The following is a 25,452-nucleotide window of genomic DNA, read 5'->3' as shown; positions in this document are numbered from 1 at the left end:
ATTTCATTTGTAATATCATGATAGACAAAATAAAACATACATTAACAATTGACTTGATGTTGTTTTATATGCTGGTTTCAAGGTTGGCGTCCATAAAGTAGATCAAATGTTCTTTATGAAGCATCCGGTCGCTGGGAGTAATGTACAGTAAATTCTCCAAAAGGGTTAGGCGTTTTCCCCTCTCTTTTTGTTTGAACATATATATATATATATATATATATATATATATATATATATATATATATATATATATATATATATATATATATATATATATATATATATATACATACATGTATACATAGGCTTCTGTTCTTTTCAGTAGGATTAACCTTAGCATTGTAACTTGATCGCAAACGGGAATATCTGTAAAGCTTGGGTTTAGAAAGCACTCTTGCAGTTTGTGAAGCATTAACAGAACACACGTGGTTGGATCAAAGCGATGTAGCATTGTTTTACTTATTTCTTGCCACTCATCTGACAGCAGTCGATGTGATACAGAGTTCGGTGTACATCTGGCTTCAGTATATATAACCGTAGCTCAAAAAATCCTAATGAAATTTGTTCTGAAGAATAGTTTCAAAGTGTTTCTGTTGCTTGGTATTTAATTATTACTTTCACTTTAAACAGGTTTTGGCATAGATAAGAATTGGTAAAAGCAAGGTGTGAAAAGAAACCAGTATAATTACAAGCAAAATATGTAGAGCCAAATAAGCTTAAAATTTCTAGATGGTTCTTTATAAGAGAGCTAGACAAGGAAAGAGAGAATAAGCAAGAGGCTAAGAATAGTTGTGTTTATATCTAACAGATGTTATTTCCTAACGGTAGTGATTTCAGTATGTATTAAATGCATGATCTTGGATGCTACCACACCTTCGAAAATTTCAAATATTCATATATGAGTTCTCTCTCTCTCTCTCTCTCTCTCTCTCTCTCTCTCTGTCAATGGAACATGATTCCAAGTGTTTCGAAGATTGTTTGTGCATCCTATCCTTCCCAATGTTAGGTAACGACGTCTGGTCTCCTCTTTCTTCTGTCACTGCATTGTTCTGATGGCGAGCTTAAAAATAATAACAAAAAACTTTCCCATTTCGACAGGATGCCTGAATAAATATCTAGGCAAAAGGTTGAGATAAAATGTAGTGTTATGCATTCTCTTTCTCTTAAGGCGAAGGCAGAGTTGGCGTTTGTTTATGATTTATAAACGGCCTGGTAAGCTCCGTACTAATTGTATGTGCGTTCAGTACTAGATTGTACAAGAAAGACTTGAATCCTGGGTTGCAGAATCGTGAGGCAAACGTGAAAGTTTATGGGAAGCAGCGAAAACAGAAGAAAGCCGATAATTCCGGAGTTTGACGGTATATAGAGTGTAAGACGGATAAGTTCATTTTAATCGTATATATTCTTGTATTTAGAATTACTTTCACTTGTGTCTCCAGAATTTTATTCGTATTTCTACCGGCATCTTTTGCAATATCACCATTTACATCTCAGTAATCTGAGCTGTAACCTAACTCAAGTTTTGTGTTTGATTGATTTCATTGTCTGAATGCTGGAAAGATTAATAGACTTTATAACGGTGTTTCGTATATTAAAAGTGAATAGTATGGCTTTTTATCAACTCTGATGAAAGGGGTAGGACCGAGTCATTAATGGGAAAGGTTGTGAATGGGTTTTTCTAATTACTCTGGGTTATGTGAATCGAATTACTGGAAATTTAGTTGATAAGTAAACAAGGCCAGTGAAATCGTTATATACCAATCTCTCTCTCTCTCTCTCTCTCTCTCTCTCTCTCTCTCTCTCTCTCTCTCCATTTGACATTACTCATATTTTGCATGGTATATTTTTTTCAAAAATATTTTCCTTTATTTTGAAAGAATAATTTTTTTGCACTGCATCAGTATCCTACTACCTATATAACAATGACAGTGATTTAGGTAATAAAAAAGATACCGTCTGAGAATAAAATAACCACTTTTCCATCCATGTCTCATTCCTGTACAGTCCCATCTTTTTTTTTTATTTTTTATATATTGTTTTGCTTGCTGCTCAGTCGACCTCTGGATCTAATGAGTGGATAAACAAGCAAGGATTTGTTAATATGATCTTTTGACCTTGAACTTCCAAGCCGTCGCTTTCACTTAATTAATAGATATTCTTGCTTAACGAACCTCTGTACGTCACTTACTCTCTTAAGAGCTTAATGTCCTCGTAAATACGAAGTACATTTTATAGTTTTCGCTTCATTTTTTTTTTAATAGATAGCGGTTTATGTTTTTCATTGACTCTTTATCTTTCTGTTTTTACGTATTTGTTTAGTCAATATAATATATATATATATATATATATATATATATATATATATATATATATATATATATATATAGATATAAATATATATATATATATATATATATATATATATATATATAAATATATATATATATATATATATATATATATATATATATATATATATATATATATATATATATATATATATATATATATATATATATATACATATATATATATATGTACGCACACACACATTACATATATGTATATATATATACATATACATATTCATATTCATAATTTGCGGACATACGTAAGGTGTATCCGCACATGAATATGGTTATATAAGTAAGTACATGAAGATTTTTTCAACATTAATTGGTTACCTCTAATAGTGGTTGGCTCTACTGAAAAACAAAAGTGTTACTGTCACAGTAATGCTTCAGCTGTTGAGTTATGGGAATCCCCTCCCCCCCTTCTCTTGTGGAAGATTTCCTTTTACATAATAAGCGGCTTCATACGTCTACATTGAACGTTGATGGGCAAATCATCTGACTCTCCACACATACAGTACATAGTGCGCCATTCACTTCCATCTTCATCTTGCTAGTAACCACGTGCTTTTTAGGTCTTCACACACACACACACACACACACACACATATATATATATATATATATATATATATATATATATATATATATATATATATATATATATATATATGAATATATATAAATATATATATATATATATATGTATATATATATGTGTGTATATATATACATATATACTGTATATACATACATACATATATATATATATGTATGTATAAATATATATACAGAGAGAGAGAGAGAGAGAGGAGGGAGAGAAGTAGTAAGTCATGCGGTAAAAAAAAAAAAAATCAGCCCTCCTGTTATAAGGAAGATTCTCAGACCACTTTACAAAAGTATAACCAGTTCTCATCTGTATGCAAGAATGCCACTGGGGAAAGTTGATGATATCAATGAATAATCATAAGTCGTTAAATTGGTGAACATAATGAGTACGCGTCCTTGAACGCTATCTTGTGAAGACGAGAGTGACTTTTTTTTCATTTTGCAAAAAGTATCACTAATTCATTTCTAGTCGCGTCTGAATGTTCGAATTTACCTGATACTGATGGAAATTTGGTCGTGGTTTCTGTGCTTAAGCGAAAATCGATTGGATGTTCACGGTAAAACTAATATGGAGCAACTCTGCACTAACTCTAGTAGCTTCTGGTATATTTCTCGAAATGGAATAGTACGAAATAAACATGATTAATAAGTCATTTTGAATATTTGTTTCGTGAAGAATAAAATTAATAATTTTATCCAGTTCTGTATGTTCTTATATTTAACATTCATGTAAACACAATCATAGCAACATTCATAAATGTACATAAATACGTAAGAATAAGATGGGTACGTAAACACAAATGTATGCACATAAGAATAAGAAAATGGGTACATAAACGCATATGTGTGCACTTAAGAATAAGTAGACTGGTTAGATGTGAGGAAAAATGATCAAATCACGAGGGTTCACAGCGATTGCGTCATGGTATTGGGAAATTCTCTCCATAAAAAGTTGTACACCCGAAGACCGAGGAGGTTTGTTCCAAGATACATTCAAGCCAAGCAAATGGAACATAAAAGTTGATAAAAACAAGTTTTAGAAACTGCGAGTAGACTATTAAGAAGCTTAACACATGAATGAATATGATGCGCTCTCTCTCTCTCTCTCTCTCTCTCTCTCTCTCTCTCAGGTTGAAAAGGAAAGTTGTTGGTTAATTCTGCATCCTTCGAGAGAAATGTTGAGCGATTGTTTAAAAATAATCTTGAAAGGTGCCTCGTTCTTGGCAATGCTATGGCGTGTTGCATTAAGTTGTGGTATTTTATAGTCATTTTACTTTTTTTGCTTTTTTGTTTGCGTTTTACATCACTTCACTGATTGGCACGGCTGCATCGTCAGGTACTTTAGGTTTGCATTTTTATTTCAAAACCCATTTTTCTTGCGTGATGTTATAACACAATAGAGAGAGAGAGAGAGAGAGAGAGAGAGAGAGAGAGAGAGAGAGAGAGAGAGAGAGAGAGAGAGAACTAATAACGTTGTCGATAATACCCGACTGATACTTAGCAATGAAGAAAATATCCAATTGTATTCTCCTGTAACAATTTCAAAGTAAATGATTGCTTCATTTTACTCTGCGTTGCGAAGTCAGAATAGCACAGAATCGTAAAGGTTAACTCAAACACCGACAATAACAGTGTACTCTTGGCATCCTTATGTATTTACACCGATTTGTTGTTGCTGTTTAAGATTGAGGCGTCCTTATGCCAGCACAAGCTCTTGCTCATAGGGCAGCCCGTATTTTGTTTTTATTGCATTGTCGAGATCTGAATCACTTTATACAGCGCGGACGGAAAAGTGCTTATGGCAACAGAGCCTGCCAGGGGCGACCTGGAACACGTGGTTCAGGAGATGTCAGTAACTCACGACCACCTGGTGGCGTGGGTGCTCCGTGATGGCTGCCGACCTTGGCTGCTAAACCGAGGTGCGGGAGTAGAGAACGGGCCACATAGCATAACCATCATCTTAAGAGAGAGAGAGAGAGAGAGAATTGTCTTTATTACGAAGACCCATAGACTCATTCATCAATACCCCGAATACATTCAGTTGAGTGAGAAAGTGCTACAGAACCTTTCCTAATGACTTCAGTTTTAAAGTGCGGGTGCAAGGGGCATCAAAGTAAAAAAAATAATATCCCTTTGAAACTAACCAGTTGCACATCCAAGAACAGCTGAAGTGACCCAGTCAAAACAAGATAAATCCTTATAAAGCCACCCAGTTAGAGCCAGATTAAACCTTTTGAAACACCTAACGCCGAATTCTGTCCCAGCAACGACATTGAAGTGACCCAGTCAAAGAGAAATAATTCCTTTGGACACTTAGCTGCCATAGGATGCAGCAACTCTGAGGCTACTCAGTCAAAGTTAAACTATAGCTGAATTGAGACCATTGGTGAAGCAAAATAAACCCTTGTGAAACATATATGACAGAGTGCTTTCCCAGCAGTGACTCTGGAGCGATCCAGTCAAAGAAAAATAATTCCTCTGAAACTTACCTGTTTCAGAACGCTACCCCACCAGTTACTGTTGAATGACCTAGCCAAAGCAAAATCGTACTTGGTGCAGAATACCATCCTATTAGTGACTCTAAGGCGACTCAGTCAAAGCAAAGTAAAATCCTTTGAAGCTTGCTTATCGCAGAATGTTGTCTAAGCCGTTAGTCTGAAGCAACTTAGTAAAAAAATAAATCCCTTTAAAACTTAGCTGACACAGAATGTCGTCCCAGAAGCGACTCTGTAGCAACCCAGTCAACACAAAAAAAATCCTTTTGAAACTTAGCTGACACAGAATGCCATCCCACCAGTGACTCCGAGGTGACTCGGTTGAAGCAAGCTAAATCTCTTGGGAACGTAGCTAACGCAGAATCCCGCCCCAGCAGTGACTCTGAAGTAACTCAGTTGAAGCAAGACGAATCTCTTGGGAATGTAGCTGACACAGAATTCTGCTTTAGCAGTGACTCTGAAGCGACCCAGTAGAAGCAAAATAAAGCAAATGTAAATGTATCTGATGCAGAATGCTGTCCCAGCATTGGCTCTGAAGTGATGCAGCCAAAGCCCCCCCCCCAAAAAAAAAAAAAACAATAAATGAAATAAAATAAATAAAAATCTATCTGCAACTTACCTGACCGAGTATTCTGTCCTAGCAGTGACTCTGAAGCGACCCAGCCAAAGTGGAAAAAAAAAGTCCTTTGCAACTTACCTGACCCAGAATCCCGTCCCAGCTGTGACTCTGGGGATGACCCAACCAAAGCAAAAAAAAAAAAAAAAAAAAAAAAGAATCCCTCTGCAACTTACCTGACCCAGAACCCTGCCCTACCAGTGACTGAAACAACCCAACTGGGATGAAATGAAAAGGAACACTGCGAAAGACTCCAGAACGTTCCAGAGGGCCCGGGAACGGTGCTTTGTTTTGATTGATAGTGATAATAATCAGGATTAGTTCGGCAACACTGGGGCTGAAAGGCACGAAGAGACCACCACCCACCTGCCAAGATTGTTTGGGAGGAGGAGGAGGAGGTGAAGCAGGAGGAGAAAATTGGTGGGGAGGCCAGAGGTGAGGGTGAATGAGGAATCCCCCTGGAAGGCTATATGTGTTTTAAAGTCATTTAAGATTTTTTTTTAATGATTGGAAAATTGGTACGGAAATTGTTTAAAGGTCTTGCATAGGAAGACTTGCTTAGCAGGTGAACAGAACTGATGGAATTATAATGGATAAAAGAACTGTTTAATTATTAATAATATTTTTTTTAAAAGCTACATGGCTTGTATATCACCCTTCCGCGAGTAGAATACTGTTATTATTATTATTATTATTATTATTATTATTATTATTATTATTATTATTATTATTATTATATTATTATTATTATTATTATTATTATTATTATTATTATTATTATTATTATTATTCAGAAGATGAACCGTATTCATATGAAAAAACCCACAGGGGCCATCGACTTGAAATTCAAGTTTCCAAACAATATGGTGTTCATTAGGAAGACGTAAGAACAGATGAAAAATGTAATTAATTCAGAAATAGGCTCAAGTTATTGCTGTGATCAACAACATCATCATCATCATCATTCATTTGAGAGAACACAGCCGAAATCTCACAGGAAATTCTCGTGTTTCGCCCAGAGCGGAAGCTGAACACTAGCTGGGCAGTCCACACTCCTGGTCTTCCTTCGTCGTCGGAGATAACGGCATTCCAAGGGTTGAGCTTTAGGAGAGCGCCTTACCGATACCTGTCCTGCCCACTGCAGAATGATGGCTAAATAATATCAGGGTACTTGATGCAGGTATACATAGTGCTCGCGTTGGTGCTGTTTTTTTTTTTTTTTTTTTTTAATTTCTTTCTCGTTTTTTCCGTCCCGTTGCCTCGTCCCTTTTCCTTCCATCGGCGCTTTCAGGTTTTCTTTTGGAAAAGATGGGAGGAAATTGAGAGTCAATTATAAAAAGAGGAAATTGAGAAGTAACTTAAAAATCAGAGGAAATTGAGAAGTAACTAAAAGAAAGAGGAATTGAGAAGTAACTAAAAATAAGAGAAAATTGAGAGGCAACTAAAAGAGAGAGGAAATTGAGAGGTAACTAGACAAGAGAGGAAATTAAGTGGTAGCTAAAAGAAAGAGTAAATTAAGAGGTAGCTAAACAAAAGAGGAAAATGAGAGGCAACTGAAAGAAAGAGTAAATTAAGAGGTAACTAAAAAAAAGAGGAAATTGAGAGGGAACTAAAAAAAAGAGGAAATTGAGGTAACTAAACAAAAGAGGAAATTGAGAGGCAACTAAATGAAAGGGTAAATTGAGAGGTAACTAAAGAAAGAGGATATTGAGAGGTAGCTAAAAGAGAGGAAATTGAGAGAACTAAAAAAAATGAGAGGTAACTAAAAAGAATTGAGAGGTAACAAAAAAAAGGAGGAATTTGAGAGGGAACTAAAAGAAAGAGGAAATTGAGAGGTAACTAATAAAAAGAGGATATGAAGGGGGCAACTGGAGAGGCTTTGAGAGAAATCTTAAGGCAGTTAGATCGCCATTTTTAAAATGTATATATGAAAATAAATATAATTGCTTCCAGATTTTGACTTTTTGATTTGATAATATATTTGGAGATATCACGGAAGGAAAAATTAGATGAGATGGAGAGGTACGGTAAATCAGGAGGTATTATTGCAGTGGCGCACCGTAAGCAGACATCATCGATGAACTTACATTAGTAGTATCACTATACCACCTCTTTTTCCATACGAGTTTATTACAAGTGGAAAAGATATTTAACGGCGGTACACATGCTTTCGTTCCATTGAGAATTACAGTAGTATAAAAGCTGACTCTTTTGAAGGAAAGAGAGATGGAACAGGTAAATCAGGAGGAGGGAGTGGGATAAGTAGCATAAGTAGCAGCGTGTGAGGCAGTTAAGGAACGCACGCGTGGAATGCAGCATGCGATGTTGGGCATGGTATGGCTGTGCGTGCGTGCGTCTGTGTATGTGTGTGTGTGTGCGTGCGTGTATCCCAGATGATGGGAGGTGGTTGCAATTTCTGGAATGCAAGACGACCATCTTGCCAGTTGTTACGGGAGGTGATGATTGTCTGGTCGAAGGCCGTTTGTGTATACTGGTCATTTTGGTCGTGGTGGCTTACTGCTGTTTCCTACTCTTGAGAGAAAGAAAGAACTATGTGCTTGAATACACACACACACACACACACACACATATAGAGAGAGAGAGAGAGAGAGAGAGAGAGAGAGAGAGAGAGAGAGAGAGAGTAACGTTTCCCTACAGTACTCTGTAGACAAGAATCCAGTTCAGTGCAGTTGAAAATGATAATGCGTTGTTATTTACTAAACTTTTCTCTTGAAGTTTATCATTTGATTAGTCAGTTCGTGTTTCCTACTTCATACTCACATATCACAGTATTTAACAGGAGACGAAGGGTATATAATATATGTCTTACCAGTCATATTGTAATATTATTACTATTTTTTTTATTATAATGTAATATTGAGCAAAATTTCGTTGGAAAAACACTGTCAGAGCGTTAATTTGCAAAATAATCTTCTACCGAATAGACTTCCATGCATTGAAAAAAACTAATAATGATACCCATCAATGTAATTCAATTTAAAGATTAATGTATGCATTTTAAACAGCAAAGCAGTAAAGTAAAATAGAAACGATTCGGTTGGTCATTTCTGAAAAATCTGAATCTGCTCTATTAGTTGCTCAGAGATTTACGTTGCGAAACTTCTTTCATTAGCTAATGCAAATTGTTCTTACTGGCATCCGTTAAGCTTAAATATAAAAAAAATCAGTATTACATGTATACCTGACTTGGAAAATTTTCCACTGTTAATATTTCTTAAAAAGCAAAAATATACTTGAAGTAATATGAAACACCTTAAAAATATATGAAAACAGTTTTTATAACTTTCTACTTTTCAGAAAGGGTTGAACAAATGTTAATAATTACAACATTATATTTATCTGTTGTTTTCTAACACTTCAATTTATCTATCGATCTTTAACATTTTATCACTTTGCCTTGCTCCAATTTCGACGTTCACCTTGGTTCCCGATATTTTGCAATTAGTGTTAAAAGAAATGTGCGAAAACCTGCTGTTATTTTCAGGAAAACATCATGTATCCAGTGTAAAAAAAAAAAAAAAAAAAAGTCAGGATGTTAGATACCAGTGAAGTAAAATTGTTACATAAATGAATGTGAACATATTTCAGACAATAACTTGTCTTTCTAAATCTATACACTTGTATGTATATATTTATTACGTGCCTATTCATTTCCACATTTAAGATCTAACTTAGAGCTTTTTCCTTCGTCAGGTGTTGGACTTGTCCAGTTGCCCAAACAGCAACATGCGCAGTTGTAGTTTTTGGATGCAAAGTAGAAAAAAGAAAATAGCACTTTTTCTATGGTTGTCAAAGCAGTTTCGGACGAACTGCAAATTGATTATCTCCTCCGGTGACTTCCAGCTAAGTTACTTTCTGTTTCATGCTAACAAGTTTGTAGGATTTTTGGGTGTCCTTTTTATTCGATGTAGTGATTTTGCGTCCTGTTACTGCACAGTTTGTATTAAATTAACGAACGGTGTTACTTCTGCGTACTACAGGATATCTATAGTTATGCTGTAGAGTGTAATTTGTTTTTAACATCTATGGTGCATTATTTTCACGTACTATTTGAAGTTTACAAAATGGGGTACATTCTCAGCTCGGTTTTTTAGGGCATGGGCCGATTGGAGGGGAGATCTGATCGACCTTTCTAGCCCAGGCCCGAAAGCATGTGCACAAAAATTTACAAAAAGAAATCATACGGGTGTAGTTTAGCCCGGAAAAAGCGCTAGACTTACCTGCCTCATAAAAGAAGGAAAGTTGTATGACTGAAGAAAAGAAAAGTAGGTAGAAAATGTCAAAGCTTGGCAGTGGAAGGAAAGAAGCTGTTACTGAATTTATATATATATATATATATATATATATATATATATATATATATATATATATATATATATATATATATATATATATATATATATATATATATATATATATATATATGTATATATATATATATAATGTATGTATATGGTTTTATATATATATATATATATATATATATATATATATATATATATATATATATATATATATATCAATCATGCTTTATAATATGTTGGGCATAGTCTTTTTAAGTGCAATTTACATAAGTTCCAATCCAGAACTATAGAGTTTTTTGCCACTACTGCTATTTTTACGGCTCCGCTGAGCATGGCTGCTCATGGAGTGCGCGCAAGTTAACAAGCCTCTCCTCTTCGCGCGTCGTATATGCGAGATATAGTCCACATAGTTGCCGTAACTGTTATTATGAGCTCTAATAACCTGTAATGAAGCCAGTACCTCATTTCATTTATACATCCCTCTAATAGCTGTACAGACTTATGATTACAGTAATTACGCTAGATGGCAGACCTCTGTAAATACCAAGTGCTCTATAAACACTTCCATTACCCATCCATAATTCTATCAATCAATGGTTGACGGAAGTGTAAAAGGAAGCAATAAATAAGAGTCTGCACACGTGTAACATTTTTCACGGGAAAAGTAATTAATCATTTCTTTTGCTTAGGAAATGTTTTAGTTATCGTCCGTTACTGTCCCAAGTTCCTTAACGCTTAGAGTAACGCGTATGTTTGTAATATATTCATTCGAAAAGGAAATGAAATTTTTTTTTTTTACTCATTATCTGTAATATTTCAGAGTAGGTGTAATGTATCTATAAATAAAAAAAAAATTGGGGTCGTTGTAATAAGTTCAAACACCCAACCCTGATATCGCAGCGTCCACACCATCGAGTGTTTTCAAAAGCCCTCTCTCTCTCTCTCTCTCTCTCTCTCTCTCTCTCTCTCTCTCTCTCTCAGTTACAGCTGTATGTCGTCTGACGACATTTTTGATTAGTACCATTTGGAAAAGATAACACAGTGATCAAGTGTAATTGGGATCGCAAGTCGTAATAACAGAACATCTTCCTTATTTATCACGTGACTTGATTGCGGGTCCTGCGCACTGTCTCGCGGATTTATGGCCTTCCGAGATTTTCTATTAGTTTAAGAGTTAAAAGAGAGAGAGAGAGAGAGAGAGAGAGAGAGAGAGAGGTAGGGGCAGGGGGGGAGGGGGAAGCCTCTAGTATCTTCCTCTTTAATGACGATAATCAAGCATTTAAAAAAAATATCATTGTAGGTATTTTAGCTTCGTCTTTCCGTCCACTGTCATGCGACTCGGTGTGCACTGAGGTCCGACGGTCCAAACTAGGCCGCTTATTAGCTTTTTAGCACCTCGCTGTACCTGCATGCTGCCTTTGTGCGAGGGAATTTACGGGCATAAGACGGCCATAATCGAAACCTACCATCAGCGGTCATTCAGTACTAGACAGTGACAAGTTCACTATATATTTTATACAACGTAACTGTGAACGTCCGTGAAGTTAACCGTCAAAGAAATTAAAACAGTACTTATATATACAAATATATTATATAATATATATATATATATATATATATATATATGAATATAAATACATGTATATATATATATATATATATATATATATATATATATATATATATATATATATATATATATATATATATATATATATATATATATATATATATATATATATGTGTGTGTGTGTGTAAACCACACACTGCAGTGTAGTATTAATAGAATGACTGATCGTCTGACCAGGGTATGGAAAGTTTGCCTGGCTTTACAAAACCTCCAGATGAACAGGTACAAATATTACTTGTTCCTTTGTGTGAGGCAACGGATGCGGTTGTTAGTATTGTTAGATATAACATTACCTACCATATTTAATAAGTTATACAGCAGGTTTTGATATAGAAAGTAAAACTGACTACAGAAGGATTTCAAAGGAATACCAGTGTGGATATAGAGAAATAAGAATGTATGTGTTTGCTTGTACTGGAATATTTATTTGAGAAGTTCGAGGCTGAAGTAATTTGAAATATTTGACTTATACGTAGGGAAAACTCACTATAGAACAGATAGATCGGCGATGTGGAGCAGTATAGGATATAGAAGGCAGTGTGGTGAGAATTATTAGAAGCCTTGCCATGCATTAGCATTTATTATAGTATGTAAATATATGAACGGTTCATTAATATTTTTATGATGGAGTTGAGTAAGAAATACTTTGGAAATGCTTGCCAGATAGAGGTGAGTGGTGTAGTGTGCTTAGAGGGTCGATGCTCTGCTGATTAGCCCACTTATTGGGTATATGAAGATGAATGTGGCAATGACTGCTGTTTTGTTTTCATGCATAGCCACCCTTTTTGATGGTAACGGCTTGTTGGTTATATATATATATATATATATATATATATATATATATATATATATATATATGTGTGTATATATATGTATATATATATATATATATATATGTATATATATATACTGTATATATATATAAATTTATATATATACATATATATACATATGCATACTATATATATATATATATATATATATATATATATATATATATATATATATATATATATATGCGTGTGTGCGCATTTTATGGACTGTTCTAAAAGCAAGAGCCCGTGCTGGGAGGAAATCATTCCGATATAAAAACAAAATTAACAACTCACTAGACTGTTGTGTCTCAAACGTTGTGCTTTGTGAATATTTCATGATACTGAATGACAGCATCATTGGCTGACGTCATTGGCGAATCGCGTAATATGAAAAAATTTTTATCCCCGACGAGTTAGAATTTTTCTATGCCGACCGTTCTTGCTAAATCATTTTATTTAATTAAATGAGCGACAAATGTTTTATTTCAGTTCGTGATAATTGGCTGTGGCAAGGTTTTAGGAGGAATACGAAAAGCTGTCCGTTGTAATTTATATATACTTAGTGTTTCTCGTTTTCGAATACCGAGAAGTCAGTCAAGTTCTTCTTTATTTGTCCACGCGAAATTTGGTTGATTTTTGGTTTATATATCTTGGATTACGGTGTATTGCAAGCGATCTTGTCTTAAATAATGTGGCGCAAATGTGTGTCAGCCAGTTATTTAATGATCCTTCATTTAGCTGACAATGTAACTTGGTTTTGTCAATTTTGGTGTCGCATTTACTTAATATCGTATATCTGCGCTCAATTTACTATGGGCTACAGTTATTCATTAATGAAGTGTCGCTTTTATTAATAATAATTTTAGTTTAATATCGCATCAAATATACACACCATGTATTTCAAGCGTAATGAATCATCCCAGCTTTTTTTTGAAATTCACCATGACTGAGACTGACTCTGTAGTAAAGAAGTTTAGGTGTTTAGAAGTCATGTAGGTTACTTCAGTTAAAGCTAAATGTGCCATATTTTTTTAGACATAATTCACAGTGATAACTCGAGATCATAGGCGTCGTATTTATAAGATCAGGTAAAATTTTATGCGAACATAATTTACCCGGTAAAAGAAATGACTTGTTTCATGTTAGAATTATAGATACAGGTTGGTTGCATTTTGCTCATAAAAATGAGATGAATGAATTTTGAATGTTTTTTGTGAGAATAAAGATGACTGATGGCTACATTTGAATAGGCATGACTCTGGATTTAGTGATCCCACCTCCTCTATAGGAAGAAAATATGATGATTTCAATGTATTTTACTAGAGACAGCTGCTTCATAGTGTAAGTAATTCTCTCTCTCTCTCTCTCTCTCTCTCTCTCTCTCTCTCTCTCTGGATTTTATAAGCCTTAAATAAGTGGTCCTCACGTAATGATTCACAGATGTTTTTAATCTACAAATTTTTCTCAGCTTGAATTATATGTCACTGATGTTAGGATGTTATTTCTTTGCAATGAGGTTTCTAATTTTTGACAACTTCAATATTCATTCAAAGATCCAAGCTAGGAATGCATGTATATGAATGAACCTTGATTTATCTAGTGGTTAAGGGATTAGAGCATAAGTATTTACAATAATAGTGTATAAAGATTACTGCTTCATTAGTTTTGGAATTTGTATGTTACTGAATCATCTCTGGCTTTAAACCTCTACGAGCTATCGAAAGCAAAATGACGTTAGTGGAACATCAGATATCTTAGTAAAGGCAGACATCCTGCATGTGAAGATGAAAGGGATCCTTGAGAGGGGTGCTCGAAGTCCTAAGCACGAAAGGATACCTTGGGTGGAATGGAAGCCCTGAAAGCAGGCAATTAAATATACAAGAAGAAGATCACCGCTGGGATAGTCGGGGGAAAACGAGCAGTTGAAGGCTTCTCTCTCTCTCTCTCTCTCTCTCTCTCTCTCTCTCTCTCTCTCTCTCTCTCTCTCTCTCTCTCTCTCTCTCTCTAAAAAAAAATAAAAATTCTTTTTTGTGAGCGAATTAGTACGCTGATAAGAAAAAAATAATTCCTTAATGTTTCCTTGTCTCTCTCTCTCTCTCTCTCTCTCTCTCTCTCTCTCTCTCTCTCTCTCTCTCATTTTCAGGATCTCGATGAAAATAGAAAGATTCTTTTTGTTGACGAATTGATACATTAAAAAATAAAACTGGTTTATATATGCTCTCTCTCTCTCTCTCTCTCTCTCTCTCTCTCTCTCTCTCTCTCTCTCTCTCTCTCTCTGCAGTGTTTTCGGGGTTGTGGTATGCTTGTCGGTGGTGTGGTTGAAGTGTGGTATGCAGGGCAAAGGGGTCATGGTAGTGGATGGTGTACCGGTACTGTACACACCCAAGAGGGACAGGTGATCAGGGCTGTGGGTGGTTCCGCTAGTATCCACCACTCACAAAAACACCTGGAACCTGCAATCCCCGACGCTAGGCGTACGCCCTCGGGACGCCCCAAGCCATCCCGGCCTCTGTGCCTCCCCGGCGCAGAGGTCAGAATCGCCCCTCGCTCGCTCTTTGTCATGGGAGGATCTAGGATGAAGTCATGACAATGTGAGATGAGATTCAGAAATCCTTTTATCTTGGTTCATATCAGTATACAATAATTGACCCTCTAAATTTTGGGTCTGTTAAGGTGAAAGTTCCATATACGCGCTGGGGAAGATCGTTTCAGTGGCCTTTGTCAACGGATTGCTGCACCGCCTTTATCGCTCGTCTGCATCGCATGTTCTGACAGACAACGTAACGTAGGACATGTACATTCTGGGAAAGAAAAGAACGTAAATCAAACAAAACGAAGAAAAAGGCAAGAGATAATGAAAACAAAAAATTAAAATAAAAAATAAAAAGATTGCGTCTTCATTTTTTGTTGTTACGCCTTGGACCTAATGAGTGCTGATTGTGATAGTAATTTTAGTGCTCCGTAAATCAGGTAGTTGTGAGATGCGCCCATAACCAGACCTACTACGCGTTACGTAAGGTTAATTAATCCCCGCTTTTAGAGTAAAGGAGAGTCGAGAACGCGACTTGCGGCAATCAAACAAATCAACAGCAAAAGAAACGAGAGGAAAGAGGAAAAGAACAGTTTCCTGTCCTTGTTTTAGTGTCGTCGTTGGGGGTGATTAATATTCTTTGTTCTACCGACTTTCCCCTTCCTCCTCCTCCTCCTCCCCACCCCCTTCCAACCCCCACCATCCTTCTCCCTCTCTACCCTCCTCCTCCTCCTCCTCCTCCTCCCTTCCTAACCTAATCTCCTCCAACAGTCCTTTAGGGCACACCCTCTCCTAAATGTACACCCTTTTATTTAGTGGAATAATACGTTATCTTTTGATGTACATTAATTGCGAGGGAAAACTCTTGTTGTTGTTCTTAATTTTTTTTTTCAAGTCTCGTTGTATGGCAAGGTCAAATTATTTCGCAAATTGAATCTGTAGTAAAAAGTACTTCGAGAATTTGCTAGTAAATCGCAGGTCTCATAATAATTCTTTGCTTAAGAATGGATAAACCATAGTCCTCGCTGTCATGTCTTTTCCTAATCTCATTTTATTTACAATTCTCGGGAATGTGAAAATGCCACTTAGTCATGTTCCGTAACTCTTGCGTTTTGGTTTCGACAACATAATCAGACGTCAAATCGCTTTGAATGATCCATAGTTAGAAAAAAAAATCATAAATTTTGAACTTGGATTCCCAGCAATTACTTTATTTCATTCCCCGAATGGAGAAAATTGTTTAGAATATTATGATCTCCTCAGGGGGCCTGGTAATCACGTACAGTGTGCCGTGAATGGAACACTGTAAATGATACTGACGGTTCTTTGCAGCATCCCTTTTTGGGCTGCAGCTGCGTTGCTTTCAGTCTTTTACTTCTCGTCCGTTCCCTTTGGCCTCTTCTTACTTTGCTGTCCAACTTCTTTAACTTATTTTGCTCCTGCGATCATCACGACTTAGGAACAAATCTTTCAGGCTCGATATTTAAGAAATTCCGGAAACGTGGCGCGGTCGCCTTGATAAGGTCGTCATTCCAAAAAAAATTGATGTTTCATTTTAACTTCCTTAAGTGGTTATTTATTTTGGTCCATTTTATTTGTTTATTTGGTAACTGGGGTTATGCAAATGCTATGTATGGATTTTTTTTTCAGGAAATTTAACCAAGGGTTAAAGGCCTCGTGTCCAGCAATAATTTAATTATTAGATTTTACGAGCGATCTGGGCTGAATAATGTACCCATGTTTTGGGGTGACGGTGGGGGGAGGAAGGGGAAGGGGCAGGGGGAGGGGGGGAGCGTTTTGATCAGCCTTTGCGGAGGTTTATTCTACTCATGTATTACATAAACCCTGTAGTAATAGCCTAACTCCAATTCATTCGTAACGGGGCATTTGCATGCATGAAATCATCCCCGTGTTATTAATAAAATATCTTATCAAATGCCTTCTGTATTTAACATGGAAAGACATTCCGATAACAGGAATTACATTGTTATTCTTGTTACGGCATGAGGGAAAAAAAAGTGGTCGTGATTGTTATGACAGCTTAAGTGCTGCGATGTATTTCATTTCAGTGGGGTTTTGGGTCATTATGACGTTATCTCTAATCAGCTGGGCATCAGCTACCGTGAGTATCATTGGGGAAACTCCACTTTTTCGGAAAAAAGAGTTATTAGAGTTTTTCTTTTACGCTTATGTCATTATTATGCTTCCTCCTTTGTTTCATGTTTTTGATATGTTACACGTGTTAAAGACTTGTCGTATAGCTTGGTGGGTTAAGTGGTAACCCCACTCTTTTAACGGGGTTTGTGGGTTTGAATTCCACTTGGGAAGGAAAACTTTTTCATTTATTTCCATTTTGGATTCAAGGTTTTCAGAGGTCATGGAGGCTAGTAATATATATATATATATATATATATATATATATATATATATATATATATATATATATATATATATATATGTATATACATGTCTGATGAAATGGGATCCTTATGTTATTCATCGTTCAGTACTATAAACTGATTGAAGTCTTTTTTGGGCTGCTCTATGAGCAAGATTCCATGCTGTCATATATCCATCTTAATCTACTACAATAACAATAACTGCAGTAATAGGGAATTACTTTTTTACTGTAACCTAACAGCGTTCTGTGAAACTGATAGGCCATAATCTGTTCTTTGAAAACTCAAACCATATGAACTTTAGATGCCGTTGTTATTTATATATATACTCAAACAATTGACGAATCGGTTTTACTGATGTAAGAATTGAGATTATTTTATTCGGGTGGTATATATATATATATATATATATATATATATATATATATATATATATATATATATGGTTCCTTGTTGGACGGGTCGATATCGTTCTTGGCTAGCACTTTGCTGGGCCTGCGTTCGATTCTCCGACCGGCCAATGAAGAATAAGAGGAATTTATTTCTGGTGATAGAAATTCATTTCTCGGTATAATGTGGTTCGGATTCCACAATAAGCTGTAGGTCCCGTTGCTAGGTAACCAGTTGGTTCTTAGCCACGTAAAATAAGTCTAATCCTTCGGGCCAGCCCCAGGAGAGCTGTTAATCAGCTCAGTGGTCTGGTTAAACTAAGGTATACATTAACTTATATATATATATATATATATATATATATATATATATATATATATATATATTTCATTCCTGTAGACATTAGAAACCCGTTGTGAGAAAGCTGTCTTCTTTCCCTTCATCGACATGTTTGACATTTGCTAAAGTTCTCGAGCACAACCTCCGTCGTATGCGTGGGAACAGAGATGATCTTCTTCTCGCAAAAGGGCGATATTACTTTCAGGCAACGTCCTCAGGGTCACGGAAACGCATTCAGGTTTCCCAGAAGCCTGAAGAAGATCGATAAGCGGTTATGATGATGATGATGATGATGATGATGACCGTGATGAGGATGGTAACGACGATTCCGGCGTCTCGAGTCGTCATCTGGCTATGAGCACAGCTGGATTGCTGCTGCTGCTGCCGAAACGATCCTGCCGGTCACTCGGGAGATTTATTTGCGGGGAGGCGTCGTTAGCAGCGAAACTGTACCGGCGATGGACGGCGCGATAAGATCGTTAATGGTTGATTTTGTTGACGCAACTCAACAGCTTCCTGCTGGTTATGGTTTGACTCTTCGCCACCTGATGCCCCGAAGGACTCCTCGCAGTGATGGTCCTGCGATAAGGTTTCTTTTGTTCACAGGTAGACTAAGTGGAATGGCTTACCGAGCCGAGACCTTCTTTCAAATTGAGACATGCTGATAATAGCCATGTGTGTTTGTGTGTGAGTCTTTTATTGTTATTGCGAGGTTCAGTTCTGGATAAGAATCCATGTCTGCGCATATCGGCTTTATTTTTGTTTGCCGGGGGCGGGGGATGGGGGGTGGTCGTTCCGTTGCACCTGTTGTTTATTACTGTTGCGTTTCAAGCGACTGGTCCATTTACCTTGAAGCATGTGTATGGAGGCGTTTGTTATTTATAGTATTTCATCCTAAATTATCCTGTGAAAGATTTGAGAGTTACTCTACCATTCTTTGTATCTCAGATTTTTAAAGACATGTGAGTGAAAGTGCAAGACACCCATGCATTATCATGATTTTTTTTATGTTTTCATATTACCAATATTATTGTACTGATGATTTATAGTATATATATTTATTTGTAACCATAATGAATCACGTAACTTCTTGTTCTTCACGCTTTTTGAGTAGGCATGTCACCGAAAAGGCTAAGATCGAAATGAAAAAAGATTCTGATGCCTCTAGTCAAGTGGTGAACGGTACCTCAATGTGCCTAGGGTATCAGAATTTCTTCATCTGCTTCCTCCTTTGGATCTTAGGCTTTGTAGTTGCAAGAGTATCCAAAAAGCGTAACGAAATCAAGAGGTTAAGAGGTCATTGTGATTATTATAAATAAATAAATATGTGTTCAATAAAAAAAATGCCCAGTCTATTTTATACAATATATATATAATATGTATATATATATATATATATATATATATATATATATATATATATACATGTATACTGTATATATTTGTATATATGTAATTACTATAAATCATCAGTACAATAATATTAGTAATATGCAAACATAATAAAAATCTTGATAATGCATAGGTGTCTAGCACTTTCACCCATGTCTTTAACAATCTCAGATACAATAATACATATGTATATATGTATATTAACTATATTAACTATAAAAACTATACGAAAATTATATGCAAAATTAAGTAAGGGTTGTAAAACATAGTGTAAAGAGAGACACAGAAAATGAGTTGCATTCCTCTTAGTCTAGAAAAAAAATAGTGGACAATTTTTTTCCTATATCAAATAAAAATGGAGGTGTGGGAGGAACTGTATTATTACTACATTTAGTTTCCCGTAATAAAATGGCATTAATCAAGATAATCCCGAAACCTCTCTCTTGAACTTCAAGAGTAGAAATTTACTGCCGTAATTACCATTGTAAATCCTTATCAGAACTTAAGTACATTAGCCCTATTTTTCCTGTAATACGAGGAGAGTATTCACTGTGCACGTGCAATTGGCTGTCTCCCCAGCACGTAATGGCGTTATTAATGACAGGTGACCCTTATCGCTAGATTGCATCGCTCGATAAGTCGCCATTGCTGGGGATTTTTGACGCCCCCGGTCGTTTAACAGGGGAGGGGGGCTAATTCGGTGTTTTTGCTGGAGAGAGAGAGAGAGAGAGAGAGAGAGAGAGAGAGAGAGAGAGAGAGAGAGAGAGAGAGAGAGAGATAGATTTCAGCGCTCGTCTTAATTTTGTTGTAATATGTTGTTCTTTTATTATTATTATTATAGTGACCTTATAGTGTTTTCTACCTTCTTTAAGTAATGAGAGATTTCGCTCATCTGTAGAAAATTCTCTCTCTCTCTCTCTCTCTCTCTCTCTCTCTCTCTCTCTCTCTCTCTCTCTCTCTCAGCCCAAAGATAAATTAAGATATTTACAAGACAATGGAGAGAGTAGGACGCAAACAAAATAAAGCATTTATGCATTCATCAACACTTGCTATTGCATGATTTTCCTTTAGCCGCTAAATCAGTGTCTCAGGGGCATGCGCACAGACACACGCGCACACACACACCCACATTTACAATTAATAATCGAGAAATGATGCTTAACAGAATTTCCTTATTTCACTTTTTTAACAAAAACCTGACGAACGAAAGAAAAAATACCCAGTTTCATATCAGACGAGCCAGTCCTTTATTTTCCCAAGTCTCCAACGAAACCGATTCCGTGTCCTCTGCTGCGTATTGTGGTATAGACAGTACTAAGTAATAGTAGGCGGGAGCCTGTGTAGGTCCTGGGGTGGGAATTAGCAGGAATTAGCCCTGTCTTGGGCACCCGCATCGCGAGTTGTACATCATCCGTGTTTGTCCATCATTCTTCTCCTTATCTCGCCGCATCGAGATCATCCCTGTGAAAAGGAGTTGTGCAAACAAGCGACGATAAGGTATCATTAACTCTAATAACCCGGGAGTTACTGATACTAATAAAACGACCCGACTTTATCTTCACTTTATCGTCTCTTTATCATCGTCGGTATAATCCGGAATGACTGTCATTTCGGGGCAAATGACAGTTGATACAAACACGCTGATGCCGGATAAGGAGTGTGTGTGTGTGTGTGTGCGTGTGTGTGTTTGTGTGTGTGTGTGTGATGATTTGCTTTTAGAGAGAGAGAGAGAGAGAGAGAGAGAGAGAGATGCCAAAATCTGTGATTACCTCAATTGAATAAGGTGGTTTTGTGAAGAAATGGCGACTTCCAGTGGTGGGATGTGCTAAGTATTATAGAATGATAATTATATATTGCCTCCAGTGACAGACGCGGATGAGCGAAACTTCGGTTTTAGGAGATGAGAAAAATGACGAAGAATTCTGAAACTCTTAAGGGTGGATAAGTGGTCGGAGGTTGGCCAGGTGAGGAAGCCTTTCCCTTCGGAGGAAATGGAGTAGTCATTTAAAGAATAAAATGCCTGATTCGTTGATGAAAATTGCATGCTTTTGACAACCCAGAGTCGTCTTACCGGGATTGCTTGCAGGAATCATAATTAGGATTTTCTTTTTCTTTCCTTGTGTCCTTTGAGTGAACAATGAAGAACATTTCAGGTAATGGCATTAGATATAGATTAATTGTAGTCTTCCTGGTTGTTAGACTGTCATGACTGAGTGTAGAGTTCTGTATGCATTGCGACAGTGTGGAAGAATGCATTTTAATTTTACGTAAGTTTCTTGAAGTAAATGCATAGATTCTGTGAATATATAAAATGTAGGTAACTGGTGCGCAGGCGTATTGAATATTTATTCAACATAAAATAAAGGCTTCAAGATATGGTTTTGTTTAACGCTGTGAAACAATGAAAAGTACTAGTCATGTTTAATGAATAACAGACTTCCCCCTTTTGACTGAAAAAAAAAAAAAACTGTTAATTTAATTGGCAAGAAATGAAAGTACAAGGACGCAATCGTTCTGCTTGCTGACAGAGGCGTCGTAATACGCACATTCAGTCCAGAGGAATCGAGACGCTGAACGGCAGAAATAGGTAACATTTGATGTCGTTAAGGTATCCAAACAGAAGACTGCGTATGAGGGCAATCGAAGCGTAAATTAGTGTGCTTTGTCCCACGCTAATCACACTCGACGGAGGCCGAGAGTACAAACACGGCCGTGTGTGTGTGTGTGTGTGTGTAAGTGTGTGTTTTCAATCATTCTCTCTTCGTTAAAGCCCCCTTTGGCTGCTAGCGGCGATAAAATGATTGTCATTTTCACCCCCGCTGTGGGGCTGAACCCGGTGCTCGTCACCACCCAGTCTCTTACTTTTGGTATTGCTGTCTTCTGTTCTTTCTGTTTCCTTATTTTGCCCAACTGTTCCCTATTTATCAGTTCCTAGATCATCTTTTTATTGCCATTCATCCGTCCCGAAACCCATTCAACTTTGTGCTCTCTTTGGGTAGATATGGTAGTCAAGGAAAATTTGCCTTTTTTTTTTTAGGCTGTTTTCCGTACCATTAGTCACCCCGGCGGGAGTATTTATTTAAAATCATATCCTTGTCGGCAGTGTTTATTCGCCGTTTCGTGCCCGGGGTCCGTCTGCCTCCTCCATTCTTGTGTGACAGCCGATATCCGGGCTTGTGATTGCCATACCTCTCATATTTGTTCTACCGAACTATTGACACTTTCATTCACTTCGCCTCATTCCGCTGTCACATTCCAGGAATCTGGCCGTAGTCATTAGTTTTTATGTTTATGGTTTGGAACGACCGCTGTAAATTTCCCCGTTGGATTTAATCGCCCTTTTATTTGCTGTTTTGACAGCGCTTGTAAAGAAGGCATGCAGATTCCCCGGGTGCTCATTCATGGCGGTTTAGGACTTCATTCTATTCATGGGGGCTCTCTCTCTCTCCCTCTCTCTCTCTCTCTCTTTTTCTGGGTATCTTCACTGTTTTGTTTACCTAAGAGAGCGCGCGCAGCGCACGCACACGCAGGCACACGCATACACTCACATATGTGTATGCATGTATGTATGCATATATATATGTATGTATGTATGTATGTATTTAAGAGATATATATGTATATATATACATATTTATGTATGTGTATGTATGTATATGGATATAAATATATATACATATACACGTATTTATAAAAGTATATATATATATATATATATATATATATATATATATATATATGTGTGTGTGTGTGTGTGTATACATATAAACTGAACACTTGCTACCCATAAAGAACCGCAAATTGCAAGCAGATCTAAACGACAGTCGCTACTCTACAATTTGACCCTCTTGACAAATTGCCCCTAATAAGCAAGCAAACTGTACCGAAAATTTTAGCCTCGTTATTGTAACTCCAAACACCTGCACAAAAGTCTCATCATCAGCACTTCTGCCCTCTTATGACATTACGTCTTTCCCATACGTCCTGAGAGCATTTAAAATGTCTAGTTACGTCTAATTAAAACTAGTTGTTGTTGATTTAAAATGGACCCTATGTTTGCTATTTACTGTATATGTTCTGATACAGTGTCAATATAGTTATCCTCCGTAATGGGTTAGTGCCGTCAATGCACCTCATGCGATGCACTGTAGGCATTGCTTGAGGTTTTTTGCAGCGTGCTTTCGGCCCCTAGCTGCATCCCCTTTCGTTCCTTTTACTGTACCTTCTTTCATATGCTCTGTCTTCCACCTTACTTTCTACTCTCTCCTAACAATTGATTCATAGTGCAGCTGCGAGGTTTTCCTCCCGTTACATCTTTCAAACCTTTTACTGTCAATTTCCGATCCAGCGCTGAATGACCTCATAGGTCCCAGTGCTTGGCCTTTGGCCTAAATTCTGTATTCATTTCAATTCAGTTCAATTCGAATATTGTTATCAGTTCCTAGCAAAAAGGAATTTAAAAAATTGTTATTGATATGGTACCCGGCGAATGGTAAGACTTTCTGTTCGTATGGAAGCCGTTATCCCTGTCATGGGTAACATTGAAATATCATACAGGCCAACTGGCAGTTCACAGGGTAGCAATTTCCAGGTATGACTGCTTATTACCACGTAATAAAAAACAGACCTACTAGTAATGAGTCTGGTATATAAATACACAGAGGTATAGATCGTTGCATGTACACGCTGGCTTGTATATATATTGTCGACTGCCATGAGTGATTGTAAATAGTTTAGCTTTGTGGATTTTGTGTTTATATATTATATATATATATATATATATATATATATATATATATATATATATATATATAATATGTATGTATGTATGTGTGTATATATATAGGGTGTATTAATGCAAATATTTTTGTGTAGAGTGTATGCGTAAGTATAAATAGTAATATTTAGGTATTTTCGTATATGTACTGTACAGGTATGTAGTTGTTGACAGGTGATGAAACATCTCATCCAGGTAATGTACTTCCCTGAGATTTGTATAACGGCGCTATTAATTCATTATATGACTCATATATTGTGTCATTTTAAGAATATGCAGAAATAGCACTATACAATCTCTCTCTCTCTCTCTCTCTCTCTCTCTCTCTCTCTAATATTACACTTAACCGTTCCTTTCTTTTTAATTTTTATTCCTTTGCTAGTCATTTGAAACTATGTGTTAAATTCAAATGTGTTTTTCGTTTTTATTTTGACTTCAGACCCTGATTGACTCAATTTTTGATAATGTTTCCCCGCCAGTCGTTGGCTGCTTATTATACTAAATCATACTTAATTAGTATGACTTTATTCCCTTTGGGTTTAGTGGAGAACCAAGAGTACAATTTCGATGAGTCATTTCTCCCGTGTCATGTTCGACGTTTATATTTCAGTTCGGTTAATTTATTTGTCATGTTAATATATAATGATGGTATATTTCTCCTGAATGCCCATCACCCCATCAGAAAACAAATGAAATTTGACACTTAGGATTCTTTTTATAAAGGTTCATTTAGCAGTTGTTCCTCTCAGCTGCTACAAAAAATAGGCAGAATATCGCCAATAGAT

The sequence above is a fragment of the Macrobrachium rosenbergii genome, chromosome 5 (genome assembly GCF_040412425.1).
Source record: "Macrobrachium rosenbergii isolate ZJJX-2024 chromosome 5, ASM4041242v1, whole genome shotgun sequence".
NCBI lineage: Eukaryota > Metazoa > Arthropoda > Malacostraca > Decapoda > Palaemonidae > Macrobrachium > Macrobrachium rosenbergii.
The sequence above is the reverse complement of the archived record's forward strand: the minus strand, read 5'-3'. Positions refer to the sequence as shown.